At 37.5% G+C, this 26,443-nt stretch overlaps 1 long non-coding RNA gene across 1 annotated transcript; it reads left to right on the top strand.

Annotated features, from left to right (window-relative positions):
- Window positions 1-576: 576 nt before the first annotated feature.
- Window positions 577-24,539, top strand: LOC127153814 (uncharacterized). Its single transcript, XR_007825337.1, has 3 exons — window positions 577-849; window positions 1,287-1,363; window positions 24,361-24,539. It is a non-coding gene; the product is annotated as an uncharacterized LOC127153814 (long non-coding RNA).
- The last annotated feature ends 1,904 nt before the right edge of the window (window positions 24,540-26,443 follow it).

Here is a 26,443-nt window from a genome sequence, read left to right as displayed (position 1 = left end):
ATTAACCTCATAGCAACACCTTAGCAACATTTCACACCTACTAACTGCCTAGAACGCCATAGAATTTGCATATTAAAACTCATAACACCATAGTAACCTTCCGCACCTACAAACCACCTAGAACTCCTAAGCAATACCATAATAGACCTCATAGCAACACCTTAGCAACCCTCCACATCTACTAACCGCCAGAAATCCTTAACAACACAACCCAATAACAACATACAAGCAAACACCCACACCTAGAACTACCTAGCAACATCCTAAAAACCTCTTAGAACAACATGACAGCAGCACATTAGCAACCATTCACACATAGAAACCACATTAGCAACCATCTACACCTAGAAGCCACCTAGCAACATGCTAAAACATCTCAGAATAGTCTTAGCAGTCATAACAGCGAGTGAAACATGGGCAAGCATTACTAAAACCTAGCTGTTTGTGTAAATTAATCTCCAGTGTTTTTGTCAGCTAATATGGAAATGAAATCCCAGCGTGCCACTTTGTGTAAATATTAATTTAGCCTCCTTTCAATGTTTCCCCAAGAAAACAGCGAAGCAGCACGACGGCTCTTTGCCAGGATGTGTGGGAGGTTTCCAGGCATTGCTCATTAGGTTCATGTGGTCAGTGCATGTTCACGCACAATGACAAAGCGGTTTTCTGTTCCATAAGGAGCCGTGTCGGACCCTCCGTACACAGTTTACTCTGTGGCGATTTGTCAGCGCGGTGTTTGAAAGTCCAGTCATGCAGTGAGAGGGAAAATAGAGACTGAAATGGACCCGGGATAAATCTTCCAAGACAGTGGGTGATTTTCAGGAATGATAGACATATTTAAACGTCCAGAAGGTAACTTTTATAGCCCAATTTTGAATAAATGTAAATAGAGACTAGTGAAGAAACAAGCAATTTAGTAAAGGTGCAACCGAGTAATTTAATAAGCAAATAGGTCTCTTTGGGTGTACAGTAAATGAATGTCAAAAGACATCCTAAAAATTTGCCACAGTAACTAAGTTTCTGCCCCTACTTGGGGTAATGGATCTGACCCAAAGTATTAAACTTAAGCACATACACTCTTTAAAATAAAGCTTTTAAAAGAAGGTTTCTTGACAGCAACACCACAGAAGAATCAGTTTTTGGTTATATTTTAGTTAAAAGAGCAATTTTGATTTTCTTATGAAGAACATTTTACTATATTCTACTATAAAGACCTGCTTGTGGAATAGAAGGGTTCCATGGAAGTTAAAGGAAACATATCATGAAAATCTGACTTTTTCCATGTTTAGGTGCTATAATTTGGTCCCCGGTGTATCTACCAACCCAGAAAACGTGAAAAAGGACAATGCAGTCCAACTTTATTTCGGTAAGCTCCCCCCGTGATGTAGAAAAGGGATCTTATTATAATATTACCAGCCCTTAATCCGCATGTTTCCACCTACGGTGCCGCCATTTTGTTTTCACGAGCAACAAGAGTGTACCAGTTTACTGTATATTATGCTGCTGCCACACAGATCCAATATTAAAGGAGAAGTCCACTTCCAACAATTCACAAATAATTTACTCACCCCCTTGTCATCCAAGATGTTCATGTCTTTCTGTCTTCAGTCGTGAAGAAATTATAATTTTTGAGGAAAACATTTCAGGATTTTTCTCCATATAATGGACTCCATTGGTGCCCCGATTTTGAACTTCCAAAATGTAGTTTAAATGCAGCTTCAAAGGACTCTAAACAATCCCAGCCAAGGAAGAAAGGTCTTATCTAGCGAAACGATCGTTCATTTCTTTTTTTTCAGAAAATAATTTTTTTTATACTTTAAGCACAAAAGCTCCTGTAGCACAGGCTCTGGGATGCACGTTCACGACGCTACGTACTATTGAATCACGTTGAAAGGTCATGCGGAATGTAGGCGGAACTAAAGACTCAGTGTTTGCAAAGGGAACGCGCAAAGACTAAGAAAATGCAAGTAAGTTTGTAAACGATGTCCTCCTCTCAAGTTGTAGGAGAAAATAAGATGATGAACTTTCACGTGATTCGTAGTAGTGATGGGACGTTTGGGTCATATTACTGACTCTGAACTTTGAGTCTTGTTCAGCAAAATGAACAAATCTTTTTGAGTCATTTTGTTCATTTTAGCAAAATATAATTAAAATGTTATGTGTTACTTCCCTAACACATCTACTGCTTACACAAACGTTTAGTCTATGATTAGCTCACCTCACCTCTTATCTGACAAGTTTTCGGGTTTGAGTCATTCGTTCATCACGTGACGGCACCATAAGATGAATGAACGACTCAAAAAACCCGAAGACTCGAAACAGGTGAACTAATTCCAGTACAGAAACTAATAGGATGTTCTGTATGCGCGACTGAACGAATCACTCCCCGAGACGACTCGTTCTTCATGAGTCACATTAAAGATTCATTCAAAATGAAAGAATCGTTCAAGAATGACCCATTACTAATTCATAGCATCCTGGATGCGCATCCCAGAGCCTGTGCTACACAAGCTTTTTTGTGCTTTTCGAGAAAAGCCTAAATGTTTTCCTCAAAAACCATAATTTCTTTACGACTGATAACAGAAAGACATGAACATCTTGGATGACAAGGGGGTGAGTAAATTCTTAGTAAATTGTTGTTCTGGAAGTGGACTTCTCCTTTAACATACTATTTCTTTACCAGCTGTTTACTTTCACAGACATAACTCACTGTTTTTGTAACTCCTGTGCATTTTCAACATACACTTGTGTGTATTTGACAGTTTAAGTGCAATGCGACATGAAAGAGAACTCTCAGGAAACCCTATATCAGAAGTTAAAACGCACAATTTCAGTGCGACAGACATGATAATCAAAACCAAACATATGTTTTTTTATTAATCTGAGTATCTGAATTACAGGGTTGCCAGGCTTTCAAAACAAAACCCACCCAATTGCTACTCAAAACTAGCCCAAAAGTAGCCCAATGGCTTTTCAAAGGAGGATAAAAAAAATCACATTCCGGGGGTAGGTTGGTGGGTTTCCTCTGGTAAAATTAGCATTCTAGGGACTAAATATTACGTTATTGGGGTCACTTCAACCCCGTGGACATGAAAACAACCCACGGCAATAGTATGAAAGTAGCCCAATTCTGCGGGAAAACCACAGACTTGGCAACACTGCTGAGGTACGAGCTGTATAAGCACAGCTGCTCTGCGCCCTGGAAAAGGGGCTCATTTGCATTTAAAGAGGCATGCACGAAAACAGTGTGTTTCTGCTTTCACTCAAACTGGGCATTTTCAAAATGATATAATAAATTATCTGTGGGGTATTTTGAGCTGAAACTTTACACAGATACATTATGGGGACATCTGAGACTCACCGATGCTCCAGAAGGAAAAATTATGCATCAAGAGCCGGGGGTATAAACTTTTGAACAGAACGAAGATGTGTACATTTTTCTTGTTTTGCCTAGATATCATCTTTTTTTTCTATTTAGTATATGTTAGATACTTACATGTTTCCCAGAATACTAAATAAGTGAAATTTACCCTGATCTTCAAATTCAAAAAGTTTTCACCCCCAGCTCTTAAAGCATTATGTTTCCTTCTGGAGCATCAGTGAGCGTTTGCACCTTCTGTAATAGTTGCATATGAGTCCCTCAGTTGCCCTCAGTGTGAAAAGATGGATCTTATAATCATACAATCATTGTTGGAAAGGGTTAAAATACACAAAAATGCTAAAAAACACAGAATTTGTGGGACCTGAAGGATTTTTCTGAAGAACAGCGGGCAGTTTAACTGTTCAGGACAAACAAGGGACTCATGAACAACTATCATTTAACAAAAAAAACACAGCTGTGGATCATTCAGATAACAACACAGTATTAAGAATAACTTTTGAACAGAGCCATTTTATAAACTCAACTATTATTTTCTGTTAAAACGCTCACTGATGCTCCAGAAGGAAACACGTTGCACGGGGGGGTGAAAACTTGTGAATTTGAAGATCAGGGTCAAATTAACTTATTTGTCTTCTGGGAAGCATGTAAGTATCTTCTGTAGCTTCTGAAGGGCAGAACTAAATGAAAAAAAAAAAAAAAAAAAAAAAATATATATATATATATATATATATATATATTTAGACAAAATAAGAAATTTGTACACATCATTCTGTTCAAAAGTTTTCACCCCCCCGGCTCTTAATGCACTGTTTTCTTCTGGAGCATCAGTGAGCGTTTGAACCTTTTGTAATAGTTGCATATGAGTCCCTCAGTTGTCCTCAGTGTGAAAAGTTGGATCTCAAAATCATACAGTCATTGTTGGAAAGGGTTCAAATATACAAATATACTGAAGAAATGTATGCAAACTTTTGATCGGGGTCATTTTTATAACTTAAACTATTATTTTCTCTTTTGGATGAATATGTAAACATCTTTTGTGTTTAAATATCTTATTCAGGTCAGTACTAATTAAAAAATAACATGCCTTTTATTTTGGTAAAATAATGCACATTTTGCAGATTCTGCAAGGTGTATGTAAACTTTTGACTTTAACTGTATATTACTTGTAAAAAGGGGCATAAAAGGTCTTCTTTAAAGTTGGTGGATTCTAATGGATTCTGAATGTTTTTATTATTTACCACCTTGAAAAAAAATATTGTGAAAGTGAATTCCAACAATAGCATTCCTTTAAGTTGTGGTGTGAACTTCCCTATTCTTATACAATTGGAATGATTATTAAAACTTCAGAGTTATTGTCCTTGATAAGATCAGGCCTTAGTCACAAAGTTAACCATTTTGATATACCTTGTTTTCTTTCTCATACAGTACGAACACGTGCAAAAACATATCGACCAAACTCACAATTGATGTCACCTCAAACATTTACCCTCTTTCGCAAGGTGTCTCTCCTCCCGAGGTTTAAAGTTGACATTCAGGCCGTGATTTGGTTACCCTGCAAACACACACATACAGAGACCCATGGGTATTCACATAAACACACAAACACACACCCTTAGACAACACCACAAAAGCATCGGTCACACTCCAGCGAGTCACCTTCAAATAAAACAGCCAGGCCCTTGAAACCAACTCTGAGAAAAGACGTGTGGTCTATTTACAGCAGCGATAGCATGAGAATATAAACACAGAGACATCATTAGCAAAGCACTCCTCTAGGACGGTTATATAAACATTTGACCCTTTCAGTCTCAAATTGGTTGCTATCTCATTTCAACTGAATGTTTACAGTTAAACATTACTATTCTCTACTTATCTTTTGAAATACAAGTAGTGAATTACTATTGTCGGTTTAAACTGATAAATAAGCCACGGTACACCATCTCTTTGCAGCTTAGATGAACAAAGTTACAATTCTGAGTTTGAGTTTTTGAACATTTTTTTTCTCCTAATTTTTTCTCAGAATATTTTTTTTTACAGTTTATATCTTGCATTTCTATTTTTCTTTCAAAAAAAGAAAAAAAGTAATTGCAACTTTTTAATCTTACAATTTTGACCTTTTCTTGCAATTGCGAGAAAAAAAATGTATCTCTTACAATTCTGACTTTTCTTCTCAGATTATATCTCGCAATTCTATTTTTTTTGTTATTAAAAAACATAATTGTGACTTTTTCTCTCACAGTTCTGACTTTTTTTAAAATCTGCAATTACAAATTTAATGAACTGCAAAAAAAGTCAGAACTGCAAGATAAGATCATAATTGCAAGAGAAAAAAAACTGAATTGTGAGATAGTCATAATTGTGAGAAAAAAAGATAAAAAGTCAGAATTAAGTTTTTTACGGGATTCCATATTTCCACTTTTTTGTTTTAAAAAGTCAAAACATGACTTCTGTCCTCTGGATTCAAACTGCATTTCCTTGCAAATTCAAGATATATACACAGAATTAGCATTTTTCCTCACAATTCCGATTTTACATTTTACAATTCTGAGTTTACGAGTTTTTGAATTTTTTTTTCTCAGAATAAATTTTTCTCAGTTTACATCTTGCATTTCTATTTCTTCTTTCAAAAAAAAGAAAAAAAAGGTAATTGCAACTTTTTAATCTTACAATTTTTACTTTTTCTTGCAATTGCGAGAAAAAAAGTTTCTCTTACAATTCTGATTTCTCAGAATTAAATCTTGCAATTCTGTTTTAAATGTAAGAAATGTAATTGTGACTTTTTCTCACAGTTCTGACTTTTTTAAAAATCTGCAACTGCAAATTTAAACCTCGCAATTCTGAATTGCAAAAAAAGTCAGAACTGTGAGATAAGCTCATAATTGTGAGAAAAAAACAAAACAAAACTGAATTGTGAGATAAACTCATAATTGTGAGAAAAAAAAGCTAAAAGGTCAGAATTATGTTTTTACGGGCTTCCATATTTCCACTTTTTTTTTTTTTTTTAAAAAGGTCAAAACATTACTTTTTTCCTCTGGATTCAAACTGTATTTCCTTGCAGTTTCAAGATATAAACAGAAATGACATTTTTTTTACGTGTTACAATTCTGAGTTTACGAGTTTAAAAAAAAAAAATTCTCAGAATTCTCAGAATTTTTTCTCAGAATACATTTTTTTTCATCATAATTGTGAGAAAAAAAGATGAAAAGTTGCAATTAAGTTTTTTGCGGGCTTCCAGATTTCAAAACATTACTTTTTTTCCCCTCTGGATTCAAACTGTATTTCCTTGCAATTTCAAGATATAAACACAGAATTAACATATTTCCTCACAGTTCCGAGTTTACGTGTTACAATTCTGAGTTTTTGAATTTTTTTTTTCTCAGAATATTTATCCTGCATTTCTATTTTTTCTTTCAAGAAAAGAAAAAAAGGTAATTGCAACTTTTTAATCTTACAATTTTTACTTTTTTTTGCAATTGCAAGAAAAAAAGTTTATCTCTCACAATTCTGACTTTTCTTCTCAGAATTATATCTTGCAATTCTGTTTTTTATTGGCAATTACGTTTTTTATGGGCTTCCATAACAGTACTTTAAAGCTAAATTAAAATATTGTTTTTATTTACTTTTAACAATACATTTTAAATGTTTAGATGAAACATTTTAGATTACTTGTAGCATCAGTGAAGTTTGCATAATTTCAACTATTTATCTCACAATTCTGACTCTTTTTTTTTCTCGGACCTGTAAGTTATAGATTTTTTTTTCCGAATTCAAACTGTATTTCCTTGCAGTTTCAAGGTACAAAAACAGAATTTATTTTTTCCCCTCACAATTCTGAGTTTACATCTTACAATTCTGAGTTTACGAGCTTTTGAATGATTATTTTTCTTCGAGTTTACATCTTGCATTTCTATTTTTTCGTCTGCATGGAATAAAAAATGGAAAAGGAAATTGCAATGTCTCACAATTCTAAGTTTCTATCTCACAATTCTGCTTTTTTCATTAAGGAAAAAAAAGAAAAATCTATGGAAGCCCGTTTCTGCCACTGAATAAAAGATAAAAAAGGTAAGTGCGACTTTTTATCTCACAATTCTGACTTTTTTCCCTTGCAACGCACAATTGCGAGAAATAAAGTCAGAATTGCGTGATATAAACTTGCAATTCTGACTTTTTTTCTCCCAATTCTGATTTTTTTTCCTCAGAATTATGAGATACAAACTCGCAATTGCGAGTTATAAAGTTTATATCATGCAATTGTGACTTTATTTCTCAGAATTGCGACTTTATAACGCAATTGTGAGTTTATATCTCAAGAAAAAAAGTCAGAATTGTGAGATAAGTCGCAATAACCTTTTTTAATTTTTTATTCACTGGTGGAAACGGGCTTCCATAGTAATCACTATCAACTTTTTTACTTGCAACTGCAAATTTTATTTCTATTCTGACTTTTTTTGGCAGTTATGAATTTATTTCACAATTCTGACTTTTTTCTCACAATTTTGAGTTTATCTGAATTTCGCAATTCAGAATTGTGATAAACTCATAATTTCGAGAAAAACAAGTCAGAACAGTGCGTGGCAATAACTGTTTTTTTGTTGTTGGTTTGTTTTTGTTTTTTAAACAGGCTTCCATAATCGTACTTCAAAGCTAAATTAAAATATTGTTTTAATTTACTTTTAACAAAATACAGTAGTCAGCATTTGAAGTGGATCAAAACCTTTCATCAAAGTTGTCCTAAAACCAAAACAATGCCTGTCCTTGCCTTAGGACAACTTTGATGAACTTTTCTGATCCACTTCAAATGTTGATTATTATGTTTTAAATGTTTAGCTTTCAGACATTTTAAATTATTTGAAGCATCAATAAAGTTTGCATTTTAGCTGGTTGAGTGAAAAAAACATCAACAGAGTAACCATTGAACTAACGGATACAATGCTAATTTGTTTTGTTTTTTTTCCCATGGCGTGTGTTTTGATGGCTTACTGATGGAAAACCAATTTGGTTCTGTGGCTCCCATCCACTATGCCAAGTTTTAAAAAATGAATAAAAACATACTAAAAACTAGACATTTAGTTTTCAGTCCAATAATGCATTTTGCATTTACAACAAACCTCATGAATGTAATAGACTGGCTGATCTTCGAAATTCCTGAGGATTACCTATGAGGAAAAAAAAAAAAAAAAATCAAACCTGTGGCAATATTTAGGTTGTTCTAACGAAACTTTGCGTTTACTAACCCGTGCACCTCAGGGCCCCAGTGTGAGAGTTAAAGTAATAGGTACTATTACATTTACAGAAACTTTAAATAGCATGGACCGTGCAGTTTTATAGCATGATGTAAACCGTTTCTTTGTAATTACAGCAGTTTTTAATTATAATCAGATCTGCTGCCCAATGCAGTAACGAAGCTGACTAATAATAAGGACACCTTGTTTAATTGCGAACTAAAACAAACCTTAAGGCTTTTCCGTTCTGCCTGACTGATTTGGCAAAATGCCGTTTTTACACCACAAGGCTCGTCTACCAGGAAACGTTTGGCTGGCGCTCGCTCGCCAAACAAGGTACGTTTACAACAGTGGCTCCAAATGCACTGCCATTGGCCAGTACAGGGAAAATATTTGCAGTTTCTGAAAGGAAATGTAGTCTTGTGTTTCCATAGAGCCAGCTTTGTTTAATTACAAACAAAACCAGCAACCAGTTAAATTGCTGTTTATGATGTGCCACCCTCCTGATTCTGCTCAAATGACTTTTTGTTAGGGAAAAAAAGACATAAAAACCGTTAATAATTGTTGCCATTAAGTCCAGCAATCTGGCAATGAAGTCTGGCATGTGCTGCAGAAGATTGAAATGAGTTTTGGGCTCTCGGTTTTGTGGTGTGACTGGTTTTCATAGGTTATCCAAAAATGATAATTCATTTAGGCTACTTAGCCTGTGTTCTTCCAAAATTGTGGGACAAAAGGAGATATTCTGAAGAATAACCCAACATTTCCATATATGGCTATTAAATAAGGCAGTGGTTATGAGAGATTGTACTAATTTTATTGTACATGTTAAAGATCATGCATCTTTTTTTCACACACATCCACATGTGCTCCTCTAAAACTATGACGAATTACAGCCTTTACAACTGTAAAAAGACAGAACGTGTGTATATTTGACCACACTGGGTGAAAACGTGGTGTATGCTTTCACTTTCAAACCCCAGCTCCAGACTGTCCCGAAAACTGCAGTAGACACTCCGAGATAATTTTCACTGACAGCCAAATGTTTACAAATGCTGATATGCTATTCAGAAATTCACAACAAAAGATCAAAAGTCACAACCAAAACCCTCACGCTTCTACACTCTTAAAAATAGAGGTGCTTAAAAGGTTCTTCACAGCGATGCCATAGAAGAACCATTTTTGGTTCCACAAAGAACCATTCAGTCAAAGGTTCTTTAAAGGAGAAGTCCACTTCCAGAACAAAAATTTACAGATAATTTACTCACCCGCTTGTCATCCAAGATGTTCATGTCTTTTGTTCTTCAGTCGATAAGAAATTATGTTTCTTGAGGAAACTTCAATGGACTTCAATGGTGCCCCCGAGTTCGAACTTCCAAAATGCGGTTTAAATGCAGCTTTAAATGGCTCTAAACAATCCCAGCCGAGGAAGAAGGGTCTTATTTAGCAAAACGATTGGTCATTTTCGAAACAAATCGGCATTGTATATACCTTTTAACCTCAAATGCTCGTCTTTTCTAAGTATGCGTGAACTGTTTTTTCCAGTTCAATATGGCCAATGTCGAAAGACTCCCTGTGGGATCGGAATGAGGCCGGTGGAGTATAATGATAATGAGCGACACCTGCGCCACTCACCGGTCTCGAGTCCCACGGAGGAGCTCCGGAAGGATAAAAGGAGGAGCGACAACAGCGGAAGACGAGAGAGGACCAGGCCTGGACTTCATTTTGTGTTTTGTGTGCGGCAGTCTTCCGTGAGGGGCTGCCGCCTTACTTTTGTGTTTGTTTATTTTATTATTAAAGTGTTTAAATGTTTGCCGGTTCCCGCCTCCTCCTTCCCGTTCTACGAACTGTGTTACATTGGTGCTGAAACCCAGGAGGAAGGAGGGACATGCTGTCAAAGGAGCTCTCGCTGCTGAGCGGGATCGCAGTGCTGAGGAGGTTGGGCTGCACGAAGGAGTGGACGACTGTGGCTGCCCGAGGCGGTGGTGCTGGAGCGATTGTACAATAGGTGGGACGGAAGGCTCGCTGCCGTGCTCCAAGATCGAGGAGGGGTGGCTGCCGTTCGACAGGAGGCCTGAGACTGCTGCTGTCCACCATGTTGGGGAGGAGCAGGGAACGGGGGACTCGCTCCCGGCTGCCCTCAAGCCAGAGGAGCCATCGCCGTCCACTGGGAGGCGGAGGAGTGTTGAGCCGTCCACAAAAGGATGCCCAGCACTATCGCATGGCACCGCGAGTCAAAGACGCTCAGCTGGTTGAGGACTGAGCGGCAGTGTGTCCGGGAACTGGACCAATCTCCTTTTCTCTCGCCTCATCTGTCCTTACCCCCAGGTACGCCGCGGCCACCCTGACTGGCCCACCCGGGAGGAGGGAGGGAGGGGTAGAGTGCAGTCTCGAGGGTACCCCCCGGCCTGCGAGGGGCGATGGGGGTATGTGACGAGTGAGGCGGGGGCGAGAGTCGTGGGAACGGAACGGAACCTGCGCCACTTATCGGTCTCGAGTCCCACGGAGGAGCTCTGGAAGGATAAAAGGAGGAGTGACGACAGCGGAAGACGAGAGAGGACCAGGCCTGGACTTTATTTTGTGTTTTGTGTGCGGCAGTCGTCCGTGAGGGGTTGACGCCTTACTTTTGTGTTTGTTTATTTTATTATTAAAGTGTTTAAATGTTCGCCGGTTCCCACCTCCTTCTTCCCGTTCTACGAATTGTGTTACACTCCCATCTCGTTTTCTTTCCCAAATTCAAAAAATGTCCTACATTGCTGCAGAAGTACTAGGATGATTTTGACGCTGAAGAAGAAAACAAGATGAGAGTTTTTCGACAAACCCTAAATGTACTGACCAGGATTACACAGACTACACATGCACATCACAGAGACGACATGAGCGTTTGAGGTTAAAAAGTAAATAAATTGTCAATTTGTTTCAAAAATGACCGATCGTTTCGCTAGATAAGACCCTTCTTCCTTGCCTGGGATGGCTTAGAGCCATTTGAAGCTGCATTTAAACTGTATTTTGGAAGTTCAAACTCGGGGGCACCATTGAAGTCCACTATACTGAAAAAAACTTTGGGAATGTTTTCCATAAGAAACATTTCTTATTGACTTAAGAAAGAAAGACATAAACATTTTGGATGACAAGGGCGTGAGTAAATCATCTGTAAATTTTTGTTCTGGAAATGGACTTACCTTTTTATAATCTAAAGAACCTTCTTTCGTCACAAAGAACCTTTTGTGCAACAGAAAGTTTCTTTAGATGTTAAAGGTTCTTTATGAAACCATTCAGACAAAAAAGTTTCTTCCCCTGATAGCACACGTACATCTCAGAGACGTCTATTTGATGTCTGCATTTACATCTGCAAGACATAGACATAGTTTGCTCATCAGATGTCAAATAGATGTCTTTAAGATGTTTATGATTTAGAATGTACATAAAACTGACATCTTACAGACGTCTGCCAGATGTTTGTACACAGGAGATGCTTTCCAGATCAAGAGATCTTTAACAGACATCTTGCAGATGTACGTGTGCTATCCGGGTCTATGGCAACGTGAAGTGCCTTTATTTTTGAGAGCGTATTCCAACACTTTAAGGTTCAACTTGAAGGTTTAACATCAGAAAACTGTGCTTAAAGTGCTGTAGATATATTACAGGATTTATGTAATGTGCATATCTGTGTTATGAATCACAGTTACATGAGCATTTTCTTGATTTACGTTCCTTCAAATGCCAAGTGCTCATATTAACAAAACACGCTTTTGCTGTAGGTACAAGGACAATAAAAGCTTTTGCATAAAGTCTGCACGACTATTTGAGTTATCTAAGTCAGGAGTTGTGTCTTGGCAGTCTATTGAGGTGGATAAAGAAAACGTAACGCCTAAGTTCTTTACAGAAAGAAGTAACGCTTTGTAAGCACCTGTCAATCAAACTAGCAATAGCGATTAAAGAAAAACAATGTTTTTTTTAATGTTAGTTTAAGGTTATCAACATAGTTTTGATTGTTCTTTGGTTTCCTTGCAGTTTTAGTCAAACTAATGGGTCTATGTCAGGTATAAACTGGTTTAATTGGATATACACACACTCGTTTGAGCGTGCAGCGTCATGCCAAGCTCTATGGTGAAATCGCAACAGAGCGCATGCTTCACAGATCAAGACGCTCGATAGTGCAGCTCAGGCCAATAAATCTCTCTTAGATAAACAACTGTCATCTGACAAATTAAAAAAAGGAAAAGGTTAGAGAAGGTGAGAGATAATTAGGGACGGGAATGTAGCACTTAGCAATTTGCCTCAGTAAATTACAGAACTGTCATTATGGAAAGCATCTAGTTTGATTAGCCAATGTATGTTACATTGGTAATGTTTGTTTAGCATTTAGGAAGTGTACACATAAGTCTATACAGTAATACAGAGAGAAAGCTAACCAAAAGCTAACATTTTTAAAAGAGCTAAACATCAAGATCAAGATCCAAACAGATCCAAGCTCCTTTTCCTTTTAATAACCCTCAGATATTCACACACTGACCAGAAAGGGCTAATGCTAATTAGCTCAGACTTAAACACTAGCTAAAGCTCTCTAAAGAAGATGTTATCAAAACAGACATCAAACTGAGGGGCTCCATCTACTGGCTAAGCAGGAAATCTACTTGTATCTATTCAAAAGGAGCTAATTTTGGCTTATGTTTGACATTGGATCCTCCAGCATGTTTATGTCTGTCTGCCTGTTTCTCTCTTTCACTTAACGTCTGTTTTCTTTTTCTCTGAGTGTGTACTTCAATCTGTGTGTAGGCTGTGGAGACAAAGATGGTCGACTAGACTAGACCTGACAATGTTTTTGTCAGACTTACTGTAATCGAATCTCCACATTCAAAATGAATCAACTTTATTTTTCTACAGCTTTCCCACAACCAATTTACTACTTAGGATAAGAGGTCTGTTCATAGTGTTCAAATGCTAGTATATATTATATTATCATATTTGTCTAAATGTTGTTTTCCACTGTGAAAACATCACAAATGTGATACAAAAAATGTGTCTTTTGTCAGAAATATCAACTGTCCTTCACAGGAATGTGTAAAACCACAAATTGTGGTCCGCTAGTCTTTAGTGAAAAGTAACATGTTAAAATGCATGTTATTTCTTATTTAGTACTGACGTGAATAAGACATTTTACATAAAATATGTTTCTATATAGTCTACAAGAGAAAATAATAGTTTAATTTATTAAAATGACCCTGTTCAAAAGTTTACATACACTTAATTCTTAATACTGTGTTGTTACCTGAATGATCCACAGCTGTTTTTTTTTTTTTTTTTACATTTAGTGATAGTTGTTCATGAGTCCCTTGTTTGTCCTGAAAGGTTAAACTGCCTGCTGTTCTTCAGAAAAATCCTACAAATTCTTTGATTATTGAGCTCACTGATGCTCCACAAGGAAATCTGATACATTAAGAGCAGGGGGTGAAAACTTTTGAAGAGAATGAAGATGTGTACATTTTTCATATTTTGCCTAAATATTATATTTTTTTCATTTAGCACTGCCCTTCAGAAGCTATAGAAGATACTTAGATGTTTCCCAGAAGACAAAATAAGTTACATTTACCATGATCTTCAAATTCAGAAAGTTTTCACCCCCCGGCTCTTAATATGTTGTGTTTCCTTCTGACTCATCAGTAAGAGTTTGAACCTTCTGTAATAGTTGCATATGAGTGCCTCAGTTGTCCTAAGAGTGAAAAGATGGATCTCAAAACCATACAGCCATTGTTGGAAAGGATTCAAATACACAAAAATGCTGAATCATTCAGGTAACAACACAATATTAGGAATCAACCGTGTAAACTTTTGAACAGGGTCATTTTTATAAATTCAACTATTATTTACTTTTGTGGACTATATGTAAACACATTTTATGTGAAATATCTTATTCAGGTCGGTATTAAATAAAAATAACATGCATTTTGTATGATCCCTCTGATTTTGGTAAAACAATTAACATTTTGCAGATTCTGCAAGGTGTATGTAAACTTTTGACTTCAACTGTATATCAAAACTAAAAACACAAATAGCATATCTAGATAAACCAGTAGTATTCTATATTTTCAAGTCATTATGCTCTGAAAAATTTGAGCACTAATGTGTCTATGTTAAATACTGCATGACTCATGAGTTGTAGGGCGTCATAAGGGATTTCATCTGTTGGGAAAACACAGCTGCGAAATAGACGTTCCTCATATTTATGATTGGTAGCAATGTCAAAAGTTTCAAACGCATTTTTCACTAGTTTATCATTGAAATATGGGGGTGAATATTAACTTAGAATGATCAAGATGGTGCAACGCACACTCACACATGGAGACTCATACCAGCTGTCTTAAGTCTCCAAAGCTGGTCAGTTTGTTTCGGTAATTTGCGGCAGATGTTTGAGGCTAAAATATGTCATAGATTATATCCCGTTCTCACCATGAGGGAAGGACAGACAAAGTACAGAGACTAAGGTCAATGTGCAAATTTGAATCTATAGTCAAGACTGACATGGTCTGTTAGATATTTGAACAAATCCCTACCAAACTTTCATGAGTTAACTTGTCCAAAGTAATCCACACTCAATTACATTTGCAACAGTACAGCATCATGCCGAACACCACTCCGATTTTCTTCAGAAACAGTACAACTAGCTTATTCTCTCTCATGGATGAATCATGCATGGCTGCTGGCTGCTCCACACCCTCGTAGGCGTGAAATTAATGTTTCAAAGACAAATCTGTCCAGTTCCTCCCCTCATCTTATAAACGAGGGATTATTACCGTCCAGGGTTTTGGAGCGATCAGGAGTTATGTCTGTTGTCAACGGACAAAAGAGTTGAGTTCTGTTTGTAGACCTTCCAGAGTTGGGATTTCAATCATCCTGTTTGAAATGATTTGTTTTGCCTTCTCTCCAGAGCCTATTCCTCAATGTCAATGCTCTCAAATAGCTTGAAATCTTGACGCCTCCACATATTTACATTAGAGTCATGCGGTCTTGGGTGAGGTTGGACAATAAGTGGACTGTGTTTTTGGGTAAAAATATCTGTGACCACCAGTGAAGATAATTCTCTTTTGCATCTTCGATTATAATTGGTAGTATATTATAAGAATAGATCTCGGAAGCTAGGCAAGGTTTGGCTCGGCTTGTACTCAAATAGAATCCCAATCGGTTTGGAAAATGGAGAGATGGATTATGAGTATAACAAAATGAGTAAAAAGTTGAAAAATCAACATGAAATTCAGAACGTCTTAATATCGATGTCACTCGTTTCGATTTGGCCAGGTGCGTTTAATACAAAATGTGGCCTCCGTTGTATGCTTAAGGTGTGGCATTGCCAAGTACATTTTTCATTCAGGTTGGAATGAGTGCGACTGCCGCGTGCGTGAGAGTGCCGTTAGGTCATCGCCGTGGCTGAAAGCGATAATTCTGTCATCTCATTGGTTTCCAGTTGCTTAAACTGTATGATGAAAAAATAAACACTGCAATAGCCCACCGTGTGTGTTTGGAGGGAAATCGAAGATTTGAACCTCATCTTAAAGTTATGCATGTCATTTTGAACCTCTCTGATGTTCTTTCATCCATGGAACATAAAAGAAGAAAATTAGATGAATATCCAGGCTGCTCAATACAGTTTAAAGAGAAATGAAAATTCTGTCATTAATTACTCACCCTCATGTTGTTTCAAGCCTGTGAGATCTTCGTTCGAAAACAAATTAAAGGAGAAGTCCACTTCCAGAACAACAATTTACAAATAATTTACTCACCCCCTTGTCATCCAAGATGTTCATGTCTTTCTGTCTTCAGTCGTAAAAAAATTATGTTTTTGAGGAAAGCATTTCAGGATTTTTCTACATATAAGGGACTTCAGTTGTGCCCCCGATTTTCAACTTCCAAAAGGTATTTTAAATGCAGCTTCAAAGGGCTCTAAATGATCCCAGCCAAGGAAGAAGGGTCTTATCTAGTGAAATGATCAGTCATTTTTTTCGAAAAATAAAATTCGTATACTTTTTAAGCACAAAAGCTTGCGTAGCACAGGCTTTCGGATGCACGTCCACGGGTATCATTCTTGAACAATTCGTTCATTTTGAACGAATCTTTAATGTGAGTCACGAACAACGAGTCGTCTCGGGGAGTGATTCGTTCAGTCACACATGCACAACATCCTATTAGGTTCTGTACTGGAATTACTTCACCTGTTTCGAGTCTTCAGGTTTTTCGAGTTGTTCGTTCATCTTATGGGGCTGTCACGTGACACTGATTTTTCTAAAATTAACGAAATGACTTGAAAAAAAATTGTTAATTTTGCTGAACGAGACTCAAAGGTCAGAGTCGATAAAATGATCTGAACTTCCCATCACTACTACAAATCACGTTTAAGTTCATCGTCTGTGTACTCCGGCTAAAAAAGGTAGAGAATGGTGAAAAACTCCATCTTATTTTCTTCTACAACTTCAGAATCGTCCGACATGTTGTACCTTTTTGTTTGTAAACAGCGTTTGACTTACTCTCACTTTCTTAGTCTTTGCGCGTTCACTTTGTAAACAGTGGGTCTGTAGTTCCGCCTACATTTGGCGTGACCTTTTGATATGATTCAATAGTACATAGCGTTGTGAACGCGCATGCCAGAACCTGTGCTACATGAGCTTTTGTGCTTAAAAAGAATTTTTATTTTCCGAAATAAATGACAGATCGTTTTGCTAGATAAGACCCTTCTTCCTTGGCTAGGATCGTTTAGAGCCCTTTGAAGCTGCATTTAAACTACATTTTGGAAGTTAAAAATCGGAGGCACAATTGAAGTCCATTATATGAAGAAAAATCCTGAAATGTTTTCCTCAAAAACCATAATTTCTTCACGACTGAACACAGAAAGACATGAACATCTTGGATGACAAAGGGGTGAGTAAATTATTTGTGAATAGTTGTTCTGGAAGTGGACTTCTCCTTTAAGATATTTTTGATGAAATCTGAGAACTTTCTGACTCTGCATAGACAGCAACGCAACTACCACGTTCAAGGTCTAGAAAGCTAGTAAGGACATCGTTAAAATAGTCCACGTGACATCAGTGGTTCAATCTTAATTTTATGAAGCTACAAGAATAACTTGTTGTGCAAAAAATATGGAAAGATGAAAAATGGAAAGAACAAATTCAAATAATAATCTTACCTCTGTCTTCAGCTTTATCATGTCATACCATCAAAAGTCTGTAATGCTTTTTGCACCTGTTTGATCTCAGAGCCAAGCATGTTAAAACAGATCATTAAATCAATGCTTCAATGTATGTTCGTAAAAAAATCCCTAACTTGATTTACTGCCTGTGAGAAATGCATTGAAGGGGGACAGTGGAAGATTTAAGATTTGACAGTGGATCTAAAACTAAAACTATTAGAAACATTTTGTTAGTTGAAATAAAGTAAAATATAAAGAGCAGATGAAAAACTTTGACTAAACAAATATTTGCACTGCTCCAGTGCTCCAGTGTCGCTAACTGCATGCAAGTGCAGTTTGATTTTTAGTTTGAAGTGTAGTTCTAAGAGTAACTCCTGCATATTAGGAGTAGCTTTTAGCTTAGCAAACTATAGTTTCAATGTAGCATCCCCAAAACTTGTATATTTGAACATATACTCTCACTGAAGGCCATCATCATCTCATAAGCTTAAAGACAAAACAGAGTATAAATAAATTTGAAGGAGTTCTCTGTCTCGCCCTCTTGTTTCCACCAGTGATTTGATACTATGTATTTAGCATCTGTTTCCAGAACTTGCTATTTTCCACTCTTTATTTTAGCTCAGGTCTTTAGAGCTGAACTCATTTCGGTTAATGTATTCTAGCGCCAGTTGCATCCACTGCCAAACCTTAACAGAGTGTCTGTACAGAGTTCCCACATGTTTTGCTCGCACAAAATCACATGAAATCATGTAGCATCAAACTGTTCAGACCTGTATCACAGGATGATACAAATCTCAACATATCACTTCAATCAAATGAATAATGGATGCGTAAACTAAGGCCAGAAACATACTCTACACAAATAGTGTACAACCAGGCCAGCCACTATACTAGGGTTCTTCAAATCCGGTCCTGGAGGGCCACTGTCCAGCAGAGTTTAGCTCAAACCCTGATCAAACTAATTTACCTGTGACTTTCTATGGCAGAGGTCTTTAAACTTTGTCCTGGAGGGCCGGTGTCCTGCAGAGTTTAGCTCCAACTCCAATTAAACACACCTGAATCAGCTAATCCAGGGTTTCTACAGGTTTTATGAGGGTAAATTTAAGACTTTTTTAAAGATCTTTTTAAGACCAACTAAATAAAATTTAAGGGAAAAAAATCAAAGGGAATGCAATACAGCAATATGTTCTCTAAGTGTAGTTTGAGTTTTACTTTCACTTTCAAATTAGCAGTAATTCAGCGTCTAGCAATTGTTTGTTTTTAGTTTGTTTCAGTTTTCCCTCTTTTCCTTTGTTTTTTACTTTCACTTTCAAATTAGCCGCAGTTCTGCGTCAAGCAATTGTTTTTTAGTTTGTTTCCGTTTTCCCTCTTTTCCTCACTTTCCTTAGGTAAAAGTGCGTGCACATTTTACTTTCACTTTCAAATTAGCGGCAACTCTGCGTCAAGCAGTTGTTTGTTTTTAGTTCATTTGAGTTTTCCCTCTTCACTTTCCTTCGGTTTTAGGTAGCTTGTAAAAGCGTGCGCATTTTCACTTTCACTTTTAAATAAGCCACATTAATGTAACGTAACAAACTTTTATTAACAAAATTAATAAAAATACACCATGCTATATTATATAAATTAATAACTTGCACAAAGTTTAAATGGGTATACAAAACTTGAAATCAGTAACACTGTGTAACCAAATAAAATATAGAATGTTTATTAGCAAAACAAATAAGAAAGCTTGGAAGCACGGCATACACCTTGATGTTATATATATAGAAAACAGACAATAAGTATAATATGTATATATATAAACCCTGACCCTAACAGTTTAAATAAATAAAATTCAGCAAACATTGTGGAACCAAATAAATATGAAACTTCCACTAACACCTTAGATAAATGGCAGAAGTCAAAAGGCTTTTCAAAATCCAAAATATTTTTAAAAATAGTACTTTTGCATTTTGTTTTGAAACTCTTTTGCCATGGTCTTGTCTTTCTCACCTCTCTCTTCTTGTCATGAAATAATAAATGAGTGATAAAGGAAATCTGATCTGTGATGCGACTGTCATTCAGCACACTGTATTAAGCAGCTGCATTCAGTTTTAATTGTATTGTCTATTTTCTTCACTAAATGATTTTTATTACTATAAAAAAAATCAAAACGACAAGTTCTTCTTTGGGTGACTGACAGATGAAGCAGCACATACCACCATCTACCGCATATTGTTTAATGAATATTGAGTGACCTAAGCCATGTAGCACAGAAATTACATTTTCACTTCACTTTAAAATGAAACACATAAGGAAACAATCCCTCATGAAAATTAATGCCATGATCATATGAATTTAAGACTTGCTGCTCTGATTTAAGACCTTTTCAATGCCTTAATTCACGGAAAAGCGATTTAAGACTTTTTAAGACTTTTTTTTAAGACCGCGGAAACCCTGTAATCAAGATCTTACTAGTCATACTAGAAACGTCTAGGCAGGTGTGTTGAGGCATGTTGGAGCTAAACTCTGCAGGACACCGGCCCTCCAGGAACACATTTGAAGACCCCTGTTCTACGGATCCTGAAGACCTTGATGAGCTTACTCAGGTGTGTTTGATTACAGTTAGAGCTAAACTTTGCAGGCCCTCCAGGACAATATTTGCAATATGTACTGTAAGCATCACTGTAAGTGATTTCAAAAAATAGCCCAGCGTCGCTATTCAGACAGTCAGAAACATTTAACTTGAACTACCAAGATTTTCATTAAACTGTTGTTCTGGCGTAAGAGTAATTTACTTGAAAGAGAAAACAAACCATAGGTCAAGAAAAGTAATGCTAATGCTACACTGCACCAGTTTTTATAGTACTTGATTGCAGACAAAACCAGACTCTGACTCAAGTCTGTCTCAAGTCTATGCCCAAGAACAAAACCAAGACCAAATTTTCTATGACTGGTCGAGACGAGCTCATTCAAGTGCAAGATCGAGACTAGTCCGAGTCAAAATGCTCCTAAAAATATGGTCTTAGACTTAGACTTGGGTCCTACAATCGTGGAACCCTACACCAGTTTTGTAGTACCCGAATGCAGGCAAGACTGGACTCAGACACAAGACTGTCTGAGGTCCAAGTCCAAGCCCAAGACCAAGACCAAATTTTCAATGGCACGTTAAGACCAGCTCATTAAAGTCCAAGTTTGAGACTTGGCTGAGTCCAAATGCCCTGAAAACTTAAATGAGCTGATCATGACTAGTCATACAAAATATATCCTTGGACTTGAGTCCTACAATTCTGGAACATTGCACTAGTTTGTAGTACTCGAGTGATAAGACCAGACTCAAAACTTTCTCAAGTCCAAGTCCACGCCCAAGCACAAAACCATCTTTTCTATGACTAGTCGAGAATAGCTCATTTAATTCCAAGACAGAGACTAGGCTAAGCCCAAATGCTCCTGAAAATGTGGTCTTGGTCTCAGATTTGAATGAGCTGATCTTGACTAGTCACAGCATTGTCTTGGACTAGGACTTGGGTCCTACAACTTTGGAACACTGCAGCAGTGTGGTAGTACTTGAGTGCGGACAAGACAGGACTCAGACTCAAATCGGTCTAAAGTCTAAGCCCAAATTTTCTATGACTAGTCGAGACCAGCTCATTCAAATCCAAGACTGGGACTAGGCCAAATCCAAATGCTGCTGAAAATATGCTCTTAGACTTGGACTTGGGTCCTACAACCCTGGAATGAATACAAGCAACACATGGGAACTAAATCACCCTCAGAATAACAAACAAACCTCTAAACACTGCAAATGCTTAATGTTCTAGGGTTTTGGTTGTTTTACCAAAAATCTGATCGTCAAAGCCAGAGTTGTATCCCATTGCTTGCTATGGGTATTAAACCATCCTAAACTGTTGCATCCAAGATAGAACACAAGCAATAAAAATTGTTTTGACAAACTCAACCAATTTTGTCAGTTGCTAGGTTTCTATTTATACTGAGTAGTTCCCCCCACTGTGAAATTTCATTGGTCTATCATCCTGCTTCCCATAACTCTACACTGTCACATTTTTGCATCGCCAATGATAACTGTTTGTATTGTGCATGGTTCGGACAATGTTAGCTTAAAAGGTAGCTGTCGCTTGGTTTGGCTGTGATCCGCCTGAATGTCCAAATGTGCAATTTTAACTTTTTTCTAATGCAACTTTGGCCTTAACGTTGGGTTTTACGGTGCTTGTAAACACAAGCACATGCACACAATCATCAACACACCCACCCAAACCCAAGCACAAACCCAAGCACCTTTCCCCGTCTCCTAGTACACTCCGTATGTTTTTATGCCTTCGTCTATTGTTTTACACTATTTTCACCCTCCTTCCCCTCATTCTGTTGGCGGGGAGCCACTGCCAGACTCTGTGGCTCTGTGGTTTGGTTGGAAAGGGCTCGTTCTCTCGCTCTCTCTGTTCCTCTCTGTCTGGCATAGGTGCAGTGTTGGGCCTCTGCGTCTGCAACAGACACACAAACACACTCACACGGCTCCCTTCGCACGCGAGGTGCCGTGTGGGCCGTGGTCTCAGACATTCTCAGGTGGTGACTTCAGGAGAGAGCGTCTACATCCGCGGGGCTCCTGGGAACACGGGCTGGCCTGTTCCTTTTGGAGGTTTTGTTGAGGGAAAGGAGGGTTCCTTTCCTCTCTCTCTCTCTCTCGAATAGTATTCGCTCACTCTTCTCTCCCTTTCTCTTTCAGTCCACTCTTGGCCGTTTTGGGCTGCCGATCATCTGGTGCTGATTACAGTCCTGCCTCCCTTGTTGACGTGAGGAATGGGCTGATGTAGTCTCCTTTCTTGTTCCACTCTCATTTCGTCTCATCTTCTCTCCAGTATTTCTCTTGTCCGTGTCTCTATTGTCTTGTCTCATGTCATCTTCTGTCCAGTTTCTCGATTTTCATCTCTTCGTTTCTCTCTTAATTTTGTCTTTACTTGTCTGTTGTCTCTGGTCCGTGTTGGTCTCATTTGATCTCATCTTATCTTGTCTCTCATTTAGTAGTCTCATTTCTTTCTGGACTGTTTCTTTCTCATTTTGTCTCATCTCCGCTCAGTTTGTCTCCTATAAATTGCTCTGGTTCATCTTACGTTAGTCTTTTGTGTCTATCTCTCTATCATTTAGTCTCATCTTATCTGTTTCTCTCATTTTATCTCTAAGGTTTCACTCTTTTTTCTCTTCACTTATTTTCTCCCATTTTGTTTCATTTCATTTTTCATCCATTTCTCCCTCTCCAGTTTCTCCACCTCAAATCATCTTGCCTCCTTTGTTCTTTTAACCTGCCTCATTATTTACCTCAGTTTTTCTTTCAACTTGTCTCAGTCCATCTCATTTCGAATCACCTCCTTTAGGTCTCACTCAGCTGTTTTGCTCTCATTTCATCTCCTCTCATCTTGTCTCATCTGCTTCTCCTCTCTCTGTCCATTTTTAAGCTTCAAACCACCAAGAAAACCGAGCCTCTGTTTCCCATGGAGTGAGTAATCCCTCTCTCTGTCTGTGGCCAACAACTGTGAATCACATATTTATCTGCGGGAACCCAATTCAGGCTGAGAGTCTTTGAGTCGCAAAGAGAGGCCTCTCAGGCCTGCTGGACTCCAGAACGCCCTCGATGAACCTTAACAAACCAAGATCAGTGCAGTGAGAGTCTAAAGAGAAGTGGGCCAAAAGTTGAGGTTGGGTCTGGATGTTCTGGTCAATGAGACATTTTGGCCATTTTAAGGTCAAGTATGTTGATTCAAGACTTGAAAATGTGTTATTTTGTGCGGCAAGGAGGTCGCTAACCATTATGCGCAATTATGCAACCGTTTTTCGTTTTTTAGGAGGTTCGAGCACACGCTGTGCACTGTTCTCGAGCTGCGGTGCTCTCTTTCCACAATTAGAGCCGTCAATCTCTGTTTCTTGCCAAATCTGCTTTATTACTTCCCTCAAAACTGTCCAAGATCCCAGTGCTTCGTGTACCAAGGTCAGCTTTTGACTCTCGATTCGGAAATTGACTTGACAGTACGTGCGAAGGAGCATCTGAATTCATGCTCCTTCGTTTCCTGCAGAGGAACCTTTTGATTCAGCAGCGGTGACTGCTGGCTCTCTCCACAAATTTCCAGAGTGTCATTTGCGTACATTTAGGATGTATTTTTGCTGGAAAGTCAACTAGGTTTTCATTCAACAGTGCACCTGCTGGAGTTAACCACAGAGTTACCCATATGTTGAGTAATATAAAACCATGATATGGAATGCTAATCAACCATCATATCCCACGGAAATCTCATCACCCAAGTTTTTCTCTACCAAAAAAACCCTTTCACTTTGGTAGCAAGTGGGAATGTTTGAAGGATAGGAATTGGAATACAGTGAATTGGATTTCAGAATTTGATTGGCTTGAAGTGAACAGGTAGTTCAAAAGATTGGATTAACTGGAATTGAGTGCAGTGAGAACAAGTGGGCAGTAATTGGCCTGAATAAGCTATGAAGTGGACCAGATCGAAATCATACCAGATGTGTAGCATCCTTAAATCCCCTGTACTGTAATTATTCAGGCATTTTCTCTTTTTCCATTTCTTTTTTTTTTTCAGCTATCCTCTAAATTGGAACTGGCTTGGAGAAGAGAGGTTTTTATAAGATGGCTGGAAATTAAGAAGTGCTGCCATATCCAAGATCCCATTCCCTGGATGCAGAAAAATAAGGTTGAAATTACAAACCATTAAATCACTGCCTCTATGCAAAAGCAGGACATTTTTGTGAATAATTAGAATAGTTCGTGATACACAATTGAGGTCAAAAATTTACATACACCTTGCAGATTCTGCAAAATGTAAATTATTTTACCCCAAAAAATACAGATTATACAAAATGCATGTTATTTTTTCTTTAGTACTGAACTGAATAATATATTTCACATAAAATGTTTCCATATAGTCCACAAGAGAAAATAAATAGTTTAATTTGTAAACATGACCCTGTTCAAAAGTTTACATACGCCTTATTTTTAATACTGTGTTGTTACCTGTATGATCCACAGCTGTTTTTTCTGTTTTGTGATAGTTTTTCATGAGTCCTTTGTTTGTCCTGAACAGTTAAACTGCCAACTGTTCTTTAGAAAAATCCTTCTGGTTCCACAAATTCTTTGGTTTTCCAGCATTTTTGTGTATTTGAACCCTTTCCAGCAAGGACTGTATGATTTTGAGATCCAACTTTTCACACTGAGGGACTCATATTGCAACTATCACAGAAGGGGGTGAAAACTTTTGAACCGAATAAAGATGTGTACATTTTTCTTATTAGCCTACAGACCATATATTTTTAAAATATAGTAGTACTGCCTTTCAGAAGCTACAGAAGATACTTACATGTTTCCCAGAAGGCAAAATAAGTTACATTTACCCCGATCTTCAAATTCTAAAAGTTTTCACCCCCCGGCTCTTAATGCATTGTTTTTCCTTCTGAAGCATGGTGGTTTGGTGGAATTTTAATGGCTTGCAACCAACTAAAGCCAAACCTACTAATTAAGAAAAACAAAATGTGAAAATGTCAATTTAAGATTAATTTGGTAGCATTAACTGAATAACTAAAGCAATACAAAATAACAGTACAAAACCTGCATAAAACAAACTACATATTGTCAGGGTCGTCGTCGTGAACGAAACGCAGGAGAGTGGAGATTCATTCAATGCACATTTATTCAAATATCCAAATGCACAAACTCAGGGAAACACAGGGAACCGGGAACCAGCAACCACGACAAGCAAAATAACATAAAGACAATATAATCACCAACAAAACCAAGTGGAACAAACAAACCTTAAATATACAAAAACAGGGGAGTGGTCACAAACGAGATAATGAGGGGAAGTACAAATATGGGCACGACTGAACCAATTGAACAAAACCTAAGGGGGGAAAACCAGGACTAAACCAAAAACACAAGAAACACAAGGGAAAAACACTAGGAAAACCAAGACAAAACAGAACACAATCCTGACACATATTGACTATACATCTGCCTCAATAATGTAATGTTGTTAAAAATTAATTATCCTAATTCGAGAGGAAATATTAATATGCAATACATTGCGCTTACTTTATTCAGCATATCTTGCAATTAATTGTATTATTTTTTCTCAGTTGACAGCTGTAGAAAATCTTTCCTGGTTTATGGTCATATTTGTTGCTCTCCACATTAGGTTTTTTTACACTGTTGTATGAGTGCGACTCAAGCTGGCCAATTCCTCACACCATCTGACGGATTAAAGTTGACATTTATTGAATTGGGTCTTTGCTCTCTTGGTGGCCCCTGACGTTAAAAGACCCCTTAGTCGGTTAAACGCTGTGCCAGGGGAAGGGTCAAATGCCTTTTCTTCACCTGTGTCAGTGTTACTCAAAGTCAATTTCAAAGTACTTTATTGGAATGACTGTTTTATAGACAACAACAACAAAAAAATACATTCAAATGTTCACTTTTTCTAGCTTTTGATGGATCTGCCAGTTTTTCTTTCTCTCCAACCGGTTTGTGTGAACAACATCCATGTGTTTGACCGACTTCTTTCCATACCTGTGAAAAACACTCAAAGTAACTCTCTGAACGCATGCAGACTGAATAACAGCATAAATCAAAGCCTACTGTTGCACCACATGGTAAAACCACAGAAACATGACTCA

The sequence above is a fragment of the Labeo rohita genome, chromosome 22, assembly GCF_022985175.1.
Source record: "Labeo rohita strain BAU-BD-2019 chromosome 22, IGBB_LRoh.1.0, whole genome shotgun sequence".
Taxonomy (NCBI): domain Eukaryota; kingdom Metazoa; phylum Chordata; class Actinopteri; order Cypriniformes; family Cyprinidae; genus Labeo; species Labeo rohita.
The sequence above is the reverse complement of the archived record's forward strand: the minus strand, read 5'-3'. Positions and strand labels throughout refer to the sequence as shown.